Genomic DNA, 8,064 nt, shown 5'->3' on the forward strand with positions numbered 1-8,064 from the left:
TTCTGAAGCCCAAACTCGTGTTAGCCGACGTCGCACTTGTCCGACTGGGTCTAGAAAATAATGGAAGTTGTGATAGGGGCTCCGAGTGGAGCTGGTTAGACGTGCTCCCAACCCGTCATTACTATTTCTCTATTTGGTATTTTTATATCAACTGTACGCCCGTGTTTCGGCCCTCCTTAAATTTTCAGACTGCCTCAGAAGTCTCAAAATTACCAACTTCCATTATTCATTTCCTACTCTCCATAACGAAATGAATCCATAAACGTTTCTTGTTATGAAACTTTGTTCGAAGCGTAATCACTAAGACAATTCTACTTTAGGAGATTAAAAATCTTATAGTCTTATAACCAGTTACAGAATGGTTATAATTTCTTTAAATTATTTTATATTCGTGGAGGATATTTACGACCATTTTTTTCTGATTTATTAAATTCACCTGTAAATTGATCTCGGTGCTTGACATATATCAGCATCATAGTCGTAAGGGTGCGACGGGAGTGGCCTATACTAGACAGAACTAAAGATTATTTTTCTTGACCTATCTCAAAGTTGAGATCATAATACCATCATAACGTTATCTGAACCTTGTTCCAATTTACCTAGTGTTTCAGTATATTACATTTATTTTCGGCATACTCGTTCGCTTCAGTTGGCTATACAACTGAAGCAAACGAGTATATTTTTTATGAATCTATGAAAATTAACTGTAATGAATCATAAATCATAAATTATGTATTTGAGTGGCTTAGATAATGTAAAAACATTTTATGTATAATAAATTTTTATTAATTTTGTATAGAATCATTTTCTCAGAAATAAAACTTTCCGAGATATAAAGAAAAACGCGTATGAAATTTCAAAATTTTGACGAAATTTGTCAATATGTAATATAAATTCCATAATTAGTACGCCACAAAAGTTTCATTTTTTCTATTTTTTGTTCTTGTTTGTTAGGACTATAGCTGGTTGTGAGGTTTTAAGTATTGTGTACCCTAAACTGAGAATATATCAGAGGAATTAGTACATTAACTTTAAAAACAGTAAAGGTGGTGGATAGTACTAGGAAGGTATCATAAATTTTTGTAAAGGTTTCAATTCAAAATGATACCAATGGGCCAAATGTATATGATAATATTATCGCTCCTGTTGATACAAGGATGTTCCATAACTTGATGAGTATTTTAGTACTAATCATAAAAAGTGACCGGTATAGAGTACTTGGGACTTCAAAATTACGTGAAAGTTTCGCGTTATAGGTATAACTTGGTGTGAATTTTGGTGCTAATTATAAATCAATAATCAAAACTGTTGAAGTCTACATTACATTTGTACATTGTACATTTGTGCAGGAGGGGGAGAGGGAAGGTGAATATCCTCTGTTCGCCTAACGGCGAGCCAACGCTGATTTTACAAATTATATGACTGTTCATTTAATTGTAGTACTCGTTGCTCTTTTATTAGTCCATCTTGTTTGTAAAATAAAATATTTCATGATGATCATATATAAAATCAGATATTACTTTGTGATCATATGTAAAATTAAATATTATATTGTGATCATATGTCAAATTAAATATTACATTCTGATCACATGTAATATTAAATATTAGATTGTGGTAATATGTAAAATTAAATATTACATTGTGATGGTATGTAAAATTAAATATTACATTGTGATGGTATGTAAAATAAAATATTACACGTCGATCACTAAAACCTTTTTTATGTAATACAGAGATGTATTTGTTAGCCAATGTACACAGTTTTAACACTATGGTTTAGATTTTTTTTATTTGAAGTGGTTCAGAATCCTCTTAACTATAGCTGAGAACCATCTGGGAGATTCATTAGTGGTTGAGTAGGTGAAGGTAAGGGAGGAGGCCCCAGAGGCAAAATAGCAGAGGCCGTTACTGGAGAAAGATCAATTGCTTTCAGCACCAAATGGTTTTCCTCTTTACATTGCCTTCTCGTAATATTTGATGATGAATTTCTAGCTGTGTGGTAACTAGGTCGAGGATGGCGATGAATGAAACGAACGAAATTCTTTTTTTTTAATTTAATTTTAATTTTATTTATTTTGCCTCATCTTATACAGCTTTTGATCAAATTTAGTTTTAAAAAAAATTACAGCACTTGTGATTGTTTTTTTTTTCAGAACGATCACATTAAACATGTAATCACTAATTCTATCAAGGGTATAAGCAGCTAGTATATATCCTAATTTACATACCCTATCTTGATTCCACTAATAGTGATTTCCAACTCGTCATATTGTTGGTTACTTAACCCACTCGTGATGATAGTGGTGTTTTTGATGAGTTAACTCTTTAAAAACCAAAGACTATTGTCTTAATTTGGTTTTCATTTTTCTTCATCTTCATTGTGCCTTTTTAAAAGGTATAACTTGGTGTGAATTTTGGTGCTAATTATAAATCAATAATCAAAACTGTTGAAGTCTACATTACATTTGTACATACAGGAGGGGGAGAGGGGAGGTGAATACCCCCTGTTCGCCTAACGGCGAGCCAACGCTGATTTTACAAATTATAATACCGTTCATTTAATTGTAGTACTCGTTGCTCTTTTATTAGTCCACCTTATATGTAAAATAAGATATTACATGATTATCATATATAAAATCAGATATTACTTTGTTATCATATGTAAAATTAAATATTATATTGTGATCATATGTAAAAATAAATATTACATTGTGATCATATGTAAAATTAAATATTACATTGTGATTATATGTAAAATTAAATATTACATTGTGATGGTATGCAAAATAAAATATTACACGTCGATCACTAAAACCTTTTTTATGTAATACAGAGATGTATTTGTTAGCCAATGTACACAGTTTTAACACTATGCTTTAGATTTTTTTTATTTGAAGTGGTACAGAATCCTCTTAACTATAGCTGAGAACCATCTGGGAGATTCATTAGTGGTTGAGTAGGTGAAGGTAAGGGAGGAGGCCCCAGAGGCAAAATAGCAGAGGCCGTTACTGGAGAAAGATCAATTGCTTTCAGCACCAAATGGTTTTCCTCTTTACATTGCCTTCTCGTAATATTTGATGATGAATTTCTAGCTGTGTGGTAACTTGGTCGAGGATGGCGATGAATGAAACGAACGAAATTCTTTTTTTTTAATTTAATTTTAATTTTATTTATTTTGCCTCATCTTATACAGCTTTTGATCAAATTTAGTTTAAAAAAAATTACAGCACTTGTGATTGTTTTTTTTTCAGAACGATCACATTAAACATGTAATCACTAATTCTATCAAGGGTATAAGCAGCTAGTATATATCCTAATTTACATACCCTATCTTGATTCCACTAATAGTGATTTCCAACTCGTCATATTGTTGGTTACTTAACCCACTCGTGATGATAGTGGTGTTTTTGATGAGTTAACTCTTTAAAAACCAAAGACTATTGTCTTAATTTGGTTTTCATTTTTTCTTCATCTTCATTGTGCCTTTTTAAAATTGTCTTTTTCAATTATGGATCTCTATTTTATGATGAATGAAATAAATCGGCAGAGTTTTTTATTATGTAAAATTTTACAGAACTAATAATGTAATGTATTACAGCGATTTTTTAATTTAAAGAAATATTTAAAAACAATTTAATTTGTTAAAATATAATTAAAACTGTTGAGGGATCATTACTATTTTATATACAAAAAGAGAACCCCTGAAAACTGAAGGGAGTGGAGAATAAGCCCTGCATTCATATCTGTGTTGCGGGTTAGTATGAAAATATTACAGGCGATAATTGTATGAGCAACTAGATTCTTCTTATTACGTTTGATATTTATTTATTCAATTTCATAATACATGGAGTCAAACATAGTAAATTTATAATTAATATTAGGTGATTTCGATAATTTTGTAGTTTTCGGTTCTAATATTTTAGAAATGGTTACATTGAATGATAGGCTATCTATTTCCGTTTAAAGCTATCATTTTATTTTAATAATATTCTCGAGATTCCATATTTGGTTATCCAGCTCGACTTTTAAACATCTGTTTATATGTCTTACGGTTATGGATATCTAAAGTATTCAATTACATAGAACATAATTATAAACCGTGTCTGTTAATTGTTAAATATCTGATAGAGTTTTTCTTTTTATTTAGTAATTTTCTGATATAGTTTTTATAAACTATGTTCTAAAATTTATATTTGTTTTCTTTCTACGTGCTTTTTTTTATTCAGTAATTTTCTTTTTCTAAGGCATTGCATATTTAAATAAATTATTTAAATATAATTAAAATATATTTATTATTAATTGACCATTACATATTTGTTTATAACTTTATATTTCCTAGTTAATTATCTTCATTGCAGTGTTGTTTTTACGTTTTTAATTTACTAATCCAATGCACCCCATCCGCCTATTTCTGTATTTAGTATCGTTAATTATTTTGTAAAAAATTGTTTCAGTTATTATTTCCGTATTATATGTATATATTTTCCCCTTGTCTGTTTTATAATTTACAACTTGTTTAATATTTTTGTGATAAGTATGAAAGTAACCTCACCGAGAGGAAAAAAAATCATAAAGTATAAATATAGTTTTAATATAATATATTATTGAGAAACTAAACATGCATAAATTAATGAATTAGTCCTCATCTTTAATCGTTACAGTTAGCCCATATGAAGCAATGAGAAATAGATTGGATAATACCGTTCTGCAGATTTTGAAACTTTTAGTCTTTACATATTGCTGACGTGGACACCTTTTTGTTGACTTATAATATTTACTTTTAGATATCTTCTATCTCTAAAATCATACATAATTACGCACTATAAAATATTTACGATGTTTTCTGAAGCCCAAACTCGTGTTAGCCGACGTCGCACTTGTCCGACTGGGTCTAGAAAATAATGGAAGTTGTGATAGGGGCTCCGAGTGGAGCTGGCTCTGTCAGGAGGTGTATTCATTATCGACAATTAATTATGTTTGGCGGATGTGCCAGTGACAGCTCTTCCTTCTGTCAGGTTCTGTTTCGTACTGCCATCCCTGTTTCACATTTTAATTTAATCCATGTAGCATCGGTATCGGGGCGTATCAGGCCTTACACTACAGACCAAATTACACGAATTCCACTTATGATAATTGACAAACCAGTTAAAATCATAGTACGAAATCATTATTATATTTATAGATATTTTTCCCATTTAATACCCCTGCTTAGTGCCCCTAACGACGGACTTTTATACAACTGTTCATTTATTTTTTTTTCATACCCCCCTGATGAAAAAAAAAAGAAATTAAATGGACAGTTTTATAATTCTTTTCATTTAATTGTATTGTACTTTAATTTAAATGTACTTCTCGTTTCTCAAATTGTACAACTGCAATTTAGATTCGCTGAGAGACTAAAATAAAATATTACACGGTGGTAAATAAAAACTGTTTTATATAATTGAGAAGAATTTAAAAAATGGTAAATTATGAATATTACTATTAATCAGACAGTAGATGTAGATTATTTATTCTCAAATAAAGCTCATAGGCTTATACCATATACCAAAACTTTTAAATGTGACTCAATTTTTTTTTTACATTTAGGCATGAGGGAAAAATCTCTGTTTTTAAGAAAATCTCAAAATCATATTTATGGTTAGTGATCATATTGTAGATCTATCATTAAAATCATACATAATTACGCACTATAAAATATTTACAATGTTTTCTGAAACCCAAACTCGTGTTAGCCGACGTCGTGCTTGTCCGACTGAGTTAAATTGGTCAATTTTATTATATTGAGAAAATCCCTAATCAATAGATGAAATCTCTATTTATTTAAATTAAAAATTAAGTACCATGTACGGAATGTAATAACTATTAAGATATCTCACTTTTTCTGTGTGTTATTATTATATTATTCTTAAGTGGTGGAATAACGAAATGCGCCGAAGAAGTTATCAGAGATTACATGTGTAGATTAATGTGGTTTTAGACGAAATCGTCCAACTATTGTTCAATTTTATTTCCTTACGTCAAATATTACAGTAAAAGTTGGAATACAACGGGGTAATTTATTAGCTTTATATAGATTTCGAAAAGGCTCACGATTCTATTTACCACCAGAAGCTGTATAATAGTTTCAACAAGAAATACCCAAGAATTTGGTAAATCTATAATGGATGTGGTTGAATGAAATGATTAATAAAGTTCGAATAGGTAATTATTATTTCGAGAAGTTTTAGGATCACTCGGGTTTAAAACAAAGCGATTCTTTATTACCTATCTTGTTTAATTTAGCGCTAAAACAAGATAGAAATGTGATGCATACCGAAAAGGGTTTAACTTTATGTGGGAAAATACCCGTACTGATGGTGGTAATTTGGTATTATTGGGCGATGACAAAAAAACAAGAAAACTAAATACAACTACATGGATAAAACTAGGTAAAAAACTATGTCTAGAAATAAATACGGAAAAAATAGAGTATGAGGAGCAGTAGAAGGGGGAGTGATTTCAGTGATATAAATATAGGAGGAAATACCTTTGTACTGGTAGAGAGGTTTATGTATTAGATTCTACGGTAACTAGAAAAAAAAAGAAAAAAAAAAGCGAGATTAAAGGCGGGAAATGCTTGTTATTTTTCAATTCCGAAGTTTTTTAGCTGGCGCTTTCTGCCCAGAAACTTAAAAGTTAGAATTTACAAAGCTATTATCCTTCCTATTGGAGGATTTTGAAAACTGATCTGGTAGATTCAGATTAATAATGATATCGGGATCGAACCTTCGGGTTCGCTAAGCCTTTATTATTATTATCAAATTTATAATAAAATTTATCAATTAATTTTTTTATCACCGTCCAAATTCGCCGTTTTTCTAATATTAACAAAATAACTTTTTATTTAACATGTCGAGCGAGGTGAGAACTACAGATGAAAATTTCATAATTTTGAAATGGACCAACATTTTTGTTTTGTTCAATTTTATAAAGTAAAGCATATACTTTGCTCTTACTTTAGATATTTTACTACTTTTTTCCTACATACTCAGCTCAGAGGATAATTGTAGCGACCTATTGTAAATAATATTTGCCCAATCAGTGTGCCCCGAAAAGTTTTAAGCTGAAAAAGTGCTCACTGACGAAAAAAAGTTTGAAAACCGCTGCACTAGACAATAGCCACTCTCTGACAGGATACTGGACCATAACGTTCCTCACCATGTTTACCGACGGAATATTATATAACATGCAAATAGCAGATCAACTCTCCCTAGGGATCAAGTCTAAGCACTCAAACTGTTGCTGCGGTCCGCCACAGCTTCCTGTGAAATTAAAAATAAATAATAATAAATTTAAAAAATGTTATATTCAGTTGTTGTAAAAGCAATTTACAATCACTTTGTCATTTTTTTTAATACCAAAATGTAAAAACAATATCCTCTCTTTACCTTTATATAAAACATGTTTTTTTCTACGTTTGTTATTTTGAATCCTTTTATAAATTTATAGGTACTTAATTTAGACATAATTCAATGTAGTAATAAAGCATGAAGTAAAAATAACCAAAACCGGACAAAAATTAATTTAAAAGAAATATTGAATCCCATATCACAGCCCTCGAAGAATGGTGTCGTAATGGAGGATTAAAATAAATTGCAACAAATCTCATCAAATTACCTTTACCCTACGCCGTAAGCCTACTGACTGCCCTACAGCATACTTCAATAATGTTGTCCTTCCCCTGTTGTACAGATCCGCTACCCTTGGGCTGCCACTGGACAAACGACTAACCTGGAATCCTCTCACAAGACTGAAAAGACAGGAAACTGCACGTCGATTTTGACTATTACAGCAATTACTAGACAAACGGTCCAAACTTCTAATTCATTACAAAAGACTGATTTACATGAAAATTATAAGGCCTATGTAAATTATGATGCCGTTTTTCAATTTCAGGCGCTTTTTAAATATCTTAAAGTCTCTCCTTCCCGTTTTAAGCTAATATTTCAAAAGTGATATAGGGCCGTCGCTCTCTGGGGGCTTAGCGGGGCGGGTCGGGCGTTGGAGGATTGTCTTTTTT

This window comes from Halyomorpha halys, unplaced genomic scaffold, assembly GCF_000696795.3.
Source record: "Halyomorpha halys isolate HHAL.00 unplaced genomic scaffold, Hhal_1.1 Scaffold33.1, whole genome shotgun sequence".
Lineage (NCBI taxonomy): Eukaryota > Metazoa > Arthropoda > Insecta > Hemiptera > Pentatomidae > Halyomorpha > Halyomorpha halys.